The sequence below is a fragment of the Rousettus aegyptiacus genome, unplaced genomic scaffold (assembly GCF_014176215.1).
Source record: "Rousettus aegyptiacus isolate mRouAeg1 unplaced genomic scaffold, mRouAeg1.p scaffold_m13_p_2, whole genome shotgun sequence".
In the NCBI taxonomy this organism is placed as follows: domain Eukaryota; kingdom Metazoa; phylum Chordata; class Mammalia; order Chiroptera; family Pteropodidae; genus Rousettus; species Rousettus aegyptiacus.
The window spans coordinates 132,162,720-132,176,196 of record NW_023416295.1 but is presented as its reverse complement, the minus strand read 5'-3'; the positions used below and the strand labels follow the sequence as shown (position 1 = coordinate 132,176,196).

The 13,477-nt window shown below is 34.5% G+C and overlaps 1 pseudogene; it reads left to right on the top strand.

Annotated features, from left to right (window-relative positions):
- The first annotated feature begins 4,272 nt into the window (after nt 1-4,272).
- Nucleotides 4,273-5,337, top strand: LOC107514277 (annotated as a pseudogene).
- Nucleotides 5,338-13,477: the final 8,140 nt, after the last annotated feature.

Sequence of the window (13,477 nt, the reverse complement as noted above, 5' to 3'; positions counted from 1 at the left end):
TTATTAAATAATATTTATTATGCTGTTCCTTGTGATAAATGCTGAAGATCCAGCTGAAAAGAAGATCAATATAGTCCCCGCCTCCAGTGAAATTATCTAGTGTAAGAAATAAACATTAGATAAAGAATCACCTGAATGACTAAATAATCACAATAGTGGTAAAGAGGAGAATGAAGCTCAATATGAGGATTCAATAGAGTACCTCAGGCAGACTAGGTCCCTTAGCACAGACCTGAAAGATGAATAAATATAACCAGATCAAAAGTGTGGAGGAGGTGCAGGGAGTAGGCCTTCTAGTAAGTGGAAAATAATATTCAAAAACTCTGAGAAGGAAATAACTTAGGAAGTTGTAAGATGATAGAGGCCAGAATAAGGAAGTGGGGCACAAGTTGAGGCTGGAAAGGTAGGGATGCTCCAGATCAGGCAAGGTCTTTGGGACATATTAAGGGTTCTAAACTACCCCCAAAGAACAGGAAGACAGATAGGTTTTATAATCACATCTGTATTTTTAAAGGATAAAATTAGTATTCTGGTGAAGAATGGATTATGAAGGGGGAAGAGAAAAGATTAAAATAGGAAAATAGCAGTTACCTAGGCGATAAATGATAGGGGCTTGGACTAAGGTCCATAGAAAGGGAGCGATGTGGGTGAATTTGAAATATTTTAAGGTAAGAACTGATAAAACTTGGTGATTGATTACAAGATGGAGATGAGGGGGTACACATTACCAGGAATGATGACTCCTAGATTTTTGCTGTGAGCTCCCAGATGAACCAAGGAGAACAAAGATAGGAACTGGAGAAGAAACAGGTGTGTGTGTGTGTGTGTGTGTGTGTGTGTGTGTGTGTGTGTGTGCGCGCGCGTGTAAGAGAGAAAGAGACAGAGAGACAGAAAGAGGGAGACAGAGGAGAGAGATGGGGTTAGGGGGGAGATCTGATCAAAGATTGGTTCATCAAATATTTATTGAGGCTCCTACTGTATGTTGGGCACTGTGTTTGGCAATAGACACTGGAAGTAACAAAGTAGGGGCAAGATCCCCATCCACAAGAAGTTTTTGGCTAAAAGAGGATAATGATATCCACCATTAATTACTTCACTATAATGTAGCTTTGCAAGAATGAACAATGTCCAGAACGAACCCAGACAAGAGGCACATTAGCACAACCTGGGGAGTTCAGGAAAGAATTTTTAGAGAAGATGACTGAATAAAGTATAAGGATTAGAGGGAGTAAATAATGATAACAAAAGATGGGAGTTTTTGTCTCCAGGAAAAAAAGAAATAGCTTATTTAGATGAGCCATTCTGCTAAAAACAATACAATACTACATAGAATATTTTTAAAAAGTCTCCCTTAAAGTATTCAAGATGGTTTCAAATGGTACTTTTGAAAGACCTATAATCCAATTCTATTCCAAAGCACAGAAAAACGACAACTTCAAAAATTCTTAATAAAATAAACATAACATTGGAACCAAAATTTGATAAAGATTGTACAAAAGAGAAAAACTACATACCAATATTATTCATGAATATTAATGCAAAAATCCTAAATAAAATGTAAGCAAATGGAATAAAACAATTTGATTTGTCATGATCAAGAAAAATTGTTTCAGAAATGGGAAGATGGTTCAATGTTAGGAAGTACATTAATATGTTTAATAATATTATTATACATTTTGAAAAGATCTTGCAATTCTCTCCACAGTGATGGGAAAACATTTGAGAAAAATATATTCTTAATAAAAAATAATTTAATTTATTTATTTTAAAATTTTTATTATTTTTTATTTTTTCAAATTCTTATTTATTTATTTATTTATTTTTATGGTGACATTGGTTAATGAAATCCAGTAAGTTTCAGGTGTACAAATTAACAGTAAGGTGTATATATATTACAACATGTGTTTACTTCCCATAGTTAGATTTCTTTCTATCGCCACATATTTGACCCTTTTAACCCTATAAAATAACTTTAAAAAGAATAGAAGAGTGTTTTCTTACCATTATAAAGCATCTTGCTTACCAGCATCTTACTTATTATTTTCATGGGAAAACACTGAAGGCATTCCTGTTAATGTCCAAAGCAAAATGAAAATGTCCGCTATTACTATAATACCTAACACAGTGTTGGAGGTATTGGCCACAGCATTGCTATAGAGAGAGCAATTAAATGTATGAAAATTATTGATAATACAATGGTGTGTCTAGAAAAAAACAAAAATCAGTGGGAAAACTACTGCAAACAAAAAGATGACTCAGTAATTTAGAAGACTACAAAAGCAATTTACAAAAATTGGTAGGCTTCATAGATACAAAGAAGAAGCAGTTAGAAGATAACATAGAAGAAAACATCAACATCTCATTTTGATTACAACTATAATTACAAATCCTTAGAAATAAAGTTAATAAGAAATATGTAAAAAACCTATGAGAAAAACTTTACTTATAAAATTTCCCAAAGACACATAAGTAGATTCGAGCAAATGAAAGATGCCTAAGTGAATTTGTAAATTTAATACAATTCCAATAAAAATTCCAACAAATTCTTTTTTTTAGTTAGACAAATTGATTCTTAAGTTCATTTCAGAAAAATAAGCAAGAAGAGCAATGAAGAGCCACTAGTTGTACCAGACATCTAAAATACTATAAAGCTTTAATAATTAAAATGGTGTAGAATTGGTACATGACTAGACAGACTCACTAATGGAACATAATAGAAAGTCTATGCATCAATATAATACATAAAGAAGTTTGATATATGACAAAGATGCTACAAAACAATGGGGAAAAATGGACTTTAAGTGTTATTGAAACAACTGAGTACCATTTGGAAAAAGGTAAAATTGGATCCGCAGCTTACATCGCACACCAAGATTAACTCCACGTGGACCAGGTAACTAAGCATAACAAAAACAGAAATCTTATAAGCTATAGAAAAAACATAGGTAGATTTCTGTATAATATACTCAGGGAGGTAACGGGGGAAGCATTTCAACGACTCAAAATCTAGCATCAGTGAAAGACCGATAAATTCTATCATATGACGTTTTTAATTGTGTGATCCCAATATCATAAGTAAGACCAAAGAGAAATGATTCACTGAACAAAATATTTGCAACTATATCACACAGGAAAAAGTTAATCTCATTAGTATATGAAGACGTAAATCCGGTAGAGAAAATGAGCATAAGACATGAACAGATAGTTTTTTTAAAAAATCATGCAAGTGGCCCTTAAAATAGTAAAATAGGCTCAACTCATCCAAAAAAGCAAAGCAAATTACATTGAGATAGTATTTCTTACATGTGTTGGCAAAAATTCAAAGTTTAAGAGCACAATTTGTTGCCAAAATGCTGGGGAAAGAGACACAATATGCTACTGGTGGAAGTATAGAATTGTACAGCCCTGAAGAAGGGGAATTTGGTACTATCTAGCAAAATTACAAATAGCTGTATTCACCCTTTATTTCAGCAATCACATTTTCTAGGAATCTATGCTAAAAGTACTTTGCACAAACTTGAAATGATATGCACAAGGTTATTCATTGTGGCATTATTTTTAATGACAAACGACTAGAAATCCACCTCCACTCCCCACCCCCAATACCATCAACAGCGAAGAGTAAAATAGTTAAAAATAATTATGGTACATGGTGGAATACTATGAAGCTATAAACATAAGGAGGAATATTTCTATGTGTTGCTATACAATATATTATGTGAGGCGAGATGTAGAATAGTGTATATGGTAGCTACTTTTTTATATAAAATGAAACATTGAAGGATAATCCAGAAACTAATAAAAAATGGTTATTATAGGAGGTAGGGAGGGGAACTGGGATCAGGGGATGGAGACAGGAGACTCTGAGTATATCCTTTCATGTGGTTTTGACTTTAGAATGATGTAATTATTTTACAGATTCAAAAAGTCAATTAAACCAAAAAGAGAAAAAGCAATCCTTGGCATTGAAAATAAATGAAATAAAACTAAGTGTGTATGAGACTGGTAAAATAACCAAAAACAAAGATTTATTTCAAATGACTTTTGAACACAGGACTTTGTTTTTTCTTTAGTGGGATACATTCTAAGAACAAAACAAACCGTGAAAGCCTTTTAAACTTCATTCTGTAGTTTTACTGTTAGTACTAATACTAGTATTGTGAAACTGTTTTATCTATGGCATATAATAAAGCAAATAAATTCAGTGTAAGAAGTAATAAAAATATAAAATCAAATAATTTAAAATTTTAGCATTTTAATTCAATTTAAATTAAACTTGCAAGCTACAGGTATTCTGAAGAAGGTGATAATGTGTCACTGAAGAATATGAACAAGCTGAATGACTTGGAACTATGGATGAATCTCTGAGTATAGAAACAAGAGAAGGTTGTTCTTCAATAAACCCAATGTGACAATTCCTCAAACAACTTCTGTGAAGCTGATGATGCAGAAAACCTTGATACTGAAAATGTAGATTGCTCTTAATACTAAGCATTACACAGTCATAAAGGACCAGATGCTTGGAAGATAGAGAGTATAATCATCTATGAAGAAAATTGTTTCAAGTCGCAGACAATTAAAAGATAAATATTTTAGCTTCTGATCGAGGGAAATGTGAAGAGAACATTTTTCAACAGCTAGAAGGTCAATGTATTATAAAAGTAGGGGGCATTCTACAGACTTATATCTAGACTACATGCAAGCATTAATGTGCATTTGAGAACAAGATAGCTTTCACAGGATACTTGTTTGGAAAATAAATGGGGATACACATTACAGAATTTCACTAGTGCATTTGATAGAATTTCGATTGAAGGAGAAGGTACAAAAAGGCTCAAAAATGTGTATATTCTCTATTTAAAAGAATCAAAGCCTTTATCTAAAGTGCTACCATTCTCTGGGCACTGAGATTTTCAACTATTCACTGGAAATGAAGTTGAAGATTCAGAAAACAAAGTTATTCCTAGAAATATTTCACAAAGTCAAATAATTTTTACTTTTATGGAATTCTTTTTTGTTTGTTTGTTTGAGATAGAAAAAGGAGCAAGATAATTACAGACAGACTACTTTTGGAAGCATTATTGAAATCTTTCCAAAATTATAGACTGTGTTGGTTGGCTTAAATGTCAACTGTGGGAAAATATTCAGACTCGGGGCACTGCTCTGAAGGTCTTGTTTTCAAAGAAATTGACAGCAAATATACGAGCAAGTGGGCTCATTTCTAAATTCCATCTAACCAGACAAGAAATTGTATCGTTGTTTAATGGATGGGGAAGAATTTCTATAAGTGTAAAAGAATTGGAAAACTTTAGAAACTTGCTACAAAATATTCATTAAAGAAATTAGTTGAAATCTGCCTGTTTCTGGACAGCGGAGGCTAGAGAGTAGAATAGCAATGAAAGTTTAAAGTAAAACCTTTTAAAGGAGAATTATATCACTTAAGTAAACATTTATATTTTGCAATTGACTTGAGTTTAAATATGTGTAATATTAATGTGAGTCAAAGTAATACTTAGATAATGTGGCACAAATTTTGAAGTTTAATATTACCTAAAATCAGGATTATCAAATTTAGAAAATAAATAAAATTAAAAATTTTCACAGGGGAAATATAGCAAATTGTTGACTACAAAAGAAAGGATTAGAAAACTTGAAGACAGAAATAGAAACTATCCCAAATGAAGTATAGAGAGAAAAAAGATTGAAAAACAAAGGATTAGAGCAACATGCTCTGTGAGGCATATCAAGCAGTTTAACATACATGTAACAAGGTTCAAAAGAGTCAGGAGCTAAAAAATTTTAAAATAAATAATGACTAAAAAATTTACAAATTTGAAAGCTCAGTGAAATCCAAGCAGAATAAACTTGAAGAAAACTGTGCCAGAGCGCATCATAACCAAACTGCTAAAGACCAAGGATAAAGAAAAAAAATTCTAAAAGCAGTCAGATAAAAAAGGATACATTACATATAGAGCAGGGATTGACAAATTATGGCCCATGGGTCAAATCTGGCCCTATACTTGTTTCTCTGAATAAAGTTTAGTTGGAACACAGCCCCATGCACTCATTTATGTATTGGCTATGGCTGCTTCTGTGCTGAGTTGAGTAGTTGCAACGGAGACTTACATGGCTTGCCATCCTCCGCTATAGAGGAAGAGAGGAAATTATGCCAGCAGATTTCTTACAGAAGCTATGCAAAGCAGAAGACAAGGTCAACCCAGAAGATTTAGCCAGCAAAAATGTCTTTCAAAGATAAAGGTGAAATAGACTATTTTAAACAAACAAAAGATGGAATATTAAAGGAAGTTCTTCAGGTAGCAGAAAAATAACAGATGAAAATTTGGATGAATGAAAGGAAGAGAAAGTGTGAAAAGTGATAAATATGTAGGCAAAATATTTAAAACACTTTTCTCACATTTTAATCTCTTGAAAAGATAAATGACCAAAGTAAAGATTTTAAAAATGCGCTTGGGGTTTTAGCATCTGTAGAAGTAATATATGTGACAACAAATATACAAAGGACATAAGGGAGAAAATGAAAGTATGTTGTAAGATTCTTACACTATTTAAAAGTAGACTGTGATTAAGTTTGAGATGCGTATTATTAAACCCTTGAGCTGCATTGTCCAATAATACAGTAGCTACTCGACATATGTGGCTATTAAAATTAAAATTAGGGAAAATTAAAAATTCAGTTCCTTGGTCATACTAGCTAGCTATACTTCAAGTATTAAATAACCAAATGTGGCTAGTGGTTACCATACTGGACTGTGCAGATATAGAATGATTCCATCATCACAAAAAATTCTATTTGGAAAGCACCGCTCTAAAGCAACAACTTCAACAACAACAAAAAAAAAAGAGAAAAAGAGGAAGCCCTAATAAGCCAATAGTGGAACTAAAAAGGAATCATTTAAAAATTCAATTAGTTTAAACATCGGAATGGAAATTAGAAAATAAGAAACAAAGAATAGGAAACAAATAGCAAGATGACAGATTGAAATCCAATCTTATCAAAAGTTATAATAAATGTAAATGGTCTAAACATATCCATTAAAGGGCAGAGATGGTCAAGTTGGATAAAAAGAGCCAAGTATATTTCATTTATAGGAAATCCACCTTAAGTATGAAAGCACAAATATGACAAAAAATATACCATGCAAATATTAATTTTAAAAATCTGAAATGGCTTCATTAATATCAGACTATATAAATATTAGAGCATTGAATATTACCAAGAATAAAAAAAGGCTATTTCATAATGATAAACCAAGTCAATTCAGCAAAAGGACATAACAGTCCTAAATTGTTAAAAATGTAATAAAAGAGCTTCAAAATATAAGAAGCAAAACCTAATGGAAATGACAGATAAATCCACAAATATAGTTTAAATCCAAATGTTAACTTTATTAATATTAAATATAATTGGATTAAATGCTCTAGATAAAAGACAAAGGATGCCAAAATAGATAAAATGCAGAGCAAAACAAAATCTGACTATAAGTTTTCTAACAGAAATATACTTAAAACTTATGGAAACAGAAGTTGAAAGAAGAGGAATGGAAAAGGATATATTATGCACCTCATTTAAAGGAAATCTGGTGCAACTATATTACTATCAGTTAAAATGAACTTTAAGGCAAAAAGCATAATTACTGAACAAAAAAAAAACCTACTAATGAAAAACATTCAATTCACTAGGAAAATATGACAATTTAAAAATGTAAATTATGCTTACAATATAGCACCAAACTATATAAAGCAAGAATTATAAGAACTACAAGAACAAATTCACAAACATAGTGGAAGATTAGAATAACTCCTTCTTAGTAACCTATAAGTAGACAAAATCACTTAGGATATAGAAAATTTGTATAAGTAGTTTATAAATTTGTTTTAAATGTGCTAATGGAAATACCTAAACCTTGTACCCAACAAATGCAAAACACATTCTTTCATGATGCATATATGTAACATTTTAAACAAAAACTTGCCTATTGGGCAAGTTTTAACAACTTTCTAAAGGTTGATATTAAACAGGAAGTGTTCTACAACTACAATGGATTTAAGCTATTAATCAATAACAAAAAGACAATTAGAAAATTCCCATACTTAGAAATTAAGATATATTCATATAGTCAATAAATATTTAAGGCATGCTTATTATAAGCTGGGCACTGTTCCAGGCACTTGGGATTATATCCAAAAAAATTAATAATTAAAAGTCTGACAATACCAAGTGTTGGAGAGAATGCAAAGTAATGAGAATGTTTACCTTGGTGGTGAAGTGTAAATTATTACGACCACTTGTGAAAAATATTTGATATCGATATTCTCTAGTAGAACTGAAGATAAGAATACTCTGTGATTCAGCATGTTTATCTATAAATAAACTTTAGAAAAAACTTCTGTTATATGCACGATGAAACATGTACTAAAATATTCATAGGAGCATTGCTAGTAATAGCCAAAATCTGAAAATAACTGAAGTGTCTATCAACAGTTGAATGCAGATAAATACATGGCAGTATATTCATACAATGGAATGCAGTAGAACAATACAAATTAACAAAGCACAGATACTGCAACAACATTGATGACCTTTAGAAATATAATGTGAAAAAGAAGCAAAACATAAAACAACAAATTCTGTGATTTCATTCATATAATGCTCAAAAGAATAAATTCATTGTGATGCCATCTACGTAATGTTCAAAACCAGGCAAAATTGCACTATATTGTTTAGGGATGTATAAACATGTGATTGATAAACTATAAAGAAAAGCAAGAAAATTGTCATCAAGATAATAACTGAGAGAGTGGTTACCCATAGCAAGAAGAAAGTTTTGGCTCCAGCGTAGGAATGGGCGTCTCCGGTGGTGGGGAGGAAGAAACACTTGCAATATTCTGTTTCTTGACCTGGGTAATGATTATACAGGTACTGTCTTTATTCACTGAATTATACATATATGTTTATATATTTTTATATATTTGCATTATACTTCATAAAAGAAGATGAGTTAGGCATTGTAAACATAGAGAACAGCATGAATAAAGATAGAGAGACATGAAAGTGTGCTGGATATATGGGAACTACAAGTAGATTTGTGCATCTCGAGGGTAAATAGTGAGGCAGAATGGGGTAGGGGGAAATGAGGTTGGAGACTATGGGAAGCCTTTGGGACATTTTAAAGTGGGTTGTGAAAAGTCTCAAATCTGAGTTTTAGGTAGATACTTCTGACTGCCGTGAGGAAATGGATGCATAGGGAAGAGAGAGAAGGGAGGGCGCAGAGGAAAGGCTAAAAGGGAAACTATTAGAATCCTCCAGGCATGAGATAACTAGGACCTGAAGTTGTAGAAATGGGGAAGAGAAAATGGATTTGAGAAATGTTTATGGGTATCAGAGATTATGGTCATCTTCCTATCTTGAAAATACACAATCATTTCAGGACTCGTTCAACCTTTCATTTGTGGTTAAAATGTGGGCACTAGGGTGTGGAAATATGACAAAGCTGGTCTCGGGGGTAAACAAATCTATTTCCCCTCAAGATAAACTCAAACAAGTAAGACTCTCCCAGTTTTCAAGACTGCCTGAAAAGGAGGTTCAGGCTCCTTCTTACATATTCATCACTCTTAAGAAGTCCTTGAAGAAACCTTAGTCAAATGTCTAATCCTGCCTCTTGCCCTCAGGGTAGAATCAGGGAATGATGATGCTCTCTATCCTCTGTGCTAGTTTGTCTCAGAGCTAAAAATTTACTGAAAAATTCTTTCCAGCTTTTCCTTCTTTCACGCACCTCTGTTGATTATTTCTTTTCTTTCATTAGACCTTAGACTCAAATCACAGCCCTGGCATCATCTCCATGCTTCATCTCCATCTTCTTAGAACTTTCCTCCATAGTTATTCTTTTCTGTGAAGTTAATGTCCCCCCAAAACAACTAATAAAAGTCCGTACGTATGAAACAGAGAGGACTATGTCTCACAGACCTCATTATAATTTAAACACCAGAGATTTGAATGTTCTAATTATGTAAAATCATGGGTAGTTTTATTATCTAGCACACTTAGAGATGTCTTGGATGGTACTCATCGTTCTCTTGAGCAGCAAAAGCCATTAATGCCATTAATAAGAGGGAATTGAGTTTTAATTACACAAGAAGCAACTGGAAGCAGGTGTGAAATATGGTAATGGTGAACTGGGATGAATAGATTGGATATGTGACTCCAGATCACCCACTGAGATGAAATGAGTCCCAGTTTAATGCATTTGATCTAGGTAATCACCAGTGAACTTCACATAAAATTGTCCTCTGCTTCTTAGAGACTCAGACAACACTGTGGAGAATAGTAAGGTCTTCTTGAAGTTATGCAGCTAAAGTTTTTTCAAGACTAACCTCAATTCCTGGAATATTGTTTTTCTAATCCATGTTTGATGTTTGGTCTTAATTTGGTTTTACTATCCTGGAAAGACTGATCTTTACATCTCCCTTGATATATATTTGATAAATGAGGAGAAACTTTGTTTTTGTTTGGTTTGGTTTTAGAAGTAGGGAAGGCACAAGCAAGGGACGAAAAGGCCTCAATTTTATTACAGTAAAAAGTAACCTGGACGAACATTATCCTAAATTACTAGTCTACCAGTTCAGAAACTCAAAGAGAAGAGAAACATTATCTTTGAAGCACAGTAATATTTCTATTTATAATATCCCTTCTCAGTTAGCTACTAATCTTATAACCAGTAGCAGTATTTTTTTGAGCCTGTCTCTAGTAGAATAAGAATATAAATTAGGAGTTCTTCTCCTTGACATACAGGATGGGGATACAGGCTTGGTATCATCACATTGTCAAGCAACATTGAGGGGAGGGGAATGCATGCAGTCCTCTGACCTTGAGTTCTGACTGAAACTTAGCCCCAATATCTTTGAGACTTTGCTAGAAATGGTGGAAGACTATACCACTGGGGGTCTGAGTGGGTGGGTAGGTGGTAACTCTCATTTCAAAGCTGCAAGCACTTCTCTTTTGCAAGAGGTAGATACTTCCATATGTCTTATAGTATTTCTTTGTTCAAGAAAAGCCACTAAAAGGTCCATTTAATTGTGTCAACATAAGCCATAGATTGCCAAAGTAGATGCTTGAAATTAAAGATGCTAAACTGCTCTCTAAGGTAAGACAGAGTTGGAGCTCTACAAACTATATGCCCTTAAGAAGATTTTTTCTAGATATGAATTCAGGCTTCATTCACTCACATATTCAGCAAATATTTATTGAGCTGTTGTGCCAGGCACAATTCTAGGTACTGGAGATATGGCAGTGACCAAAACCAAACCCTGCTCTAATGGATCTTATATTCTCGTTGGAAGTGAAAGGCAATAAAGAAACAAGTGAAAATACAGGTGACAAGGAGCCTGAAAGCTTGCATAAGTCAGTATCAAGGAACACTAGATTTCTAAAAATTCTTTTAAATGAAAGGGAAGTCTGTGGCAGGCATACCACAGTCCATATCCTGCCCAGATACCTGGACATAATTTCCTCTAAATTGAACTGATAGTCTGAGAGAGGCAATTTGTCAAGCAAAATTGCCCCACGGCGCCAGAAATTGTGAATGTTCTTAGTTGGTGCAGCGCTATCAATACCTGATGAGGATTCTGACTAGGAGCCTGCCCAGGCCCTGAGCGGTTGGTACCTTTTGTGGTACAGAAAATATATGGAGAGGGTGGAAGATACATGAGACCCTGCACCAGGGCTCTGAATACCTATGTCTGTGGCCAGCTTCCCAGCAACACTTGGGCTGGAACTAGTCATGTCAGAGTGGAACAGGATAAATGACAGAACATGCACTAAAAGTGGAAAAAAACCTCTGCGAATGTTGACACAATAGGTGCCTTTGTAAAAGAGAAAAAGGGTACATCCAAGAAGTAAAGGGGAATGAAAAAGCAAGGGCCAGGCTTGAGAGAAAGTTTTGAGATGTTTGCGGAGAAAGAAGAGAGAATGGCAGGCAGCTATGCCATAATGTACAAGTTGAGTTAGAGAAAAAAGGAAGAGAATTTAAGATGTTTTCCTCCATGCTAAGAATGTAAACTCTTTAGAGTTTAAATCTAAATTGCTTTTTAATTCTTTCTGGCTCTTCGAGGTGTTTCTTTGCAATGCGATATCATGCTAAGATGGGCCACAAGGCAACCCAGCTTCATAAAAGTTGAATTTGGGGAGCCTTGTCTGGGATTGTGGACCGAAGGTACAGCAGTCATTCTAGAGCTAGATGAATCACATGAGCATCTTCATCATGACTGTTTGATTTATAGTGCAAAAGTATACCAGCTATATAAAATAGAGTCTGGAGGTAAACTAGAAACCACATAGAGGAAAATGGCAGAGACTACTAAAAATCATAATTTTACTGAGAATATGATATTTGAAACTAGGTGTATTTGATGGAGACCTATATCTATGCAGCATGGAGTCTCTTCCCCTCTTGGCCTATAAGACTGGGATGAAGGATTATAACAGCTAGGTTATTCCCAAAGAATAGAGAAAGGCAGGAAGCAGAAGGGTGTGTAGGGGTTATTCTTTCTTGCTATACAGCATACTTTTTATGTATGAATACTCTAGTGACATGGACAGAGTTCCCATTCAGCCCCATTTGCTTGGAAATGGACCCACTCAACAAACCCTAAGGCACTGGTGTCTAGAGAACGCAGTATTATAACCCGGCAGAACAACTAAGGCTCTGCTTCATTCCCTGCATTTGTTCCCCTTATTTTTCTGAGACTATACCCTCCTCTTATTTTCCTTTGTCTCATTTTACACCGGATTCTTTAAATGACCTTTTTCTGAATCTGATGCACCGATTGTCGCCTCCTTATGTTTTCAAGTCCTGCTACTTGTCCACTCCTCCAGCTCCCACCTACCCTCGGCTTTCAAATGTCTGACCTGGAGCTTGACTGGATCAGCCACACCCCTTGATCTCTGCACATGTTTCCTATGTTCTTTCGTGCTTCTCCAATAATTTCCCCTCCCTCTAGGTTCAGACCCCTTGTACACTCAGTGGACTTCATGCCAGCACTTCTGGGTAGCATGATGTAATGTTATGCTGAAAGCCTTGACATACATGGCATCCTCCACAATAGTGGCAAAGGGCCTTGTATGATGGCATAATCCAGCTCCTACTGTATGGGGATTATGTTTAATGTAAGGTTAAGGCCAAGATGAGCGGCCCTATACAGAGGACAGGGTCACTCCTTGTAGATTGAAGGCAGAGATTCACCTGAAGGGTGAGGGAGCTGGCAAGATGAAATCATCCATACCAAGTGCTAGTTCAAGAGATGTGAAGTAACAGACACAGGCAAAAACTCTGCAAGTCATGCCAGTCTTTTCTGGTTATAGCAGAGATCTCCAGGGAAGGATGAGCAGTAGGGTTCAACCTGTAGACCCTGAGAACATACTTGCTTTTGTATGATCAGAAACTTACACTGTGTAAGTTCA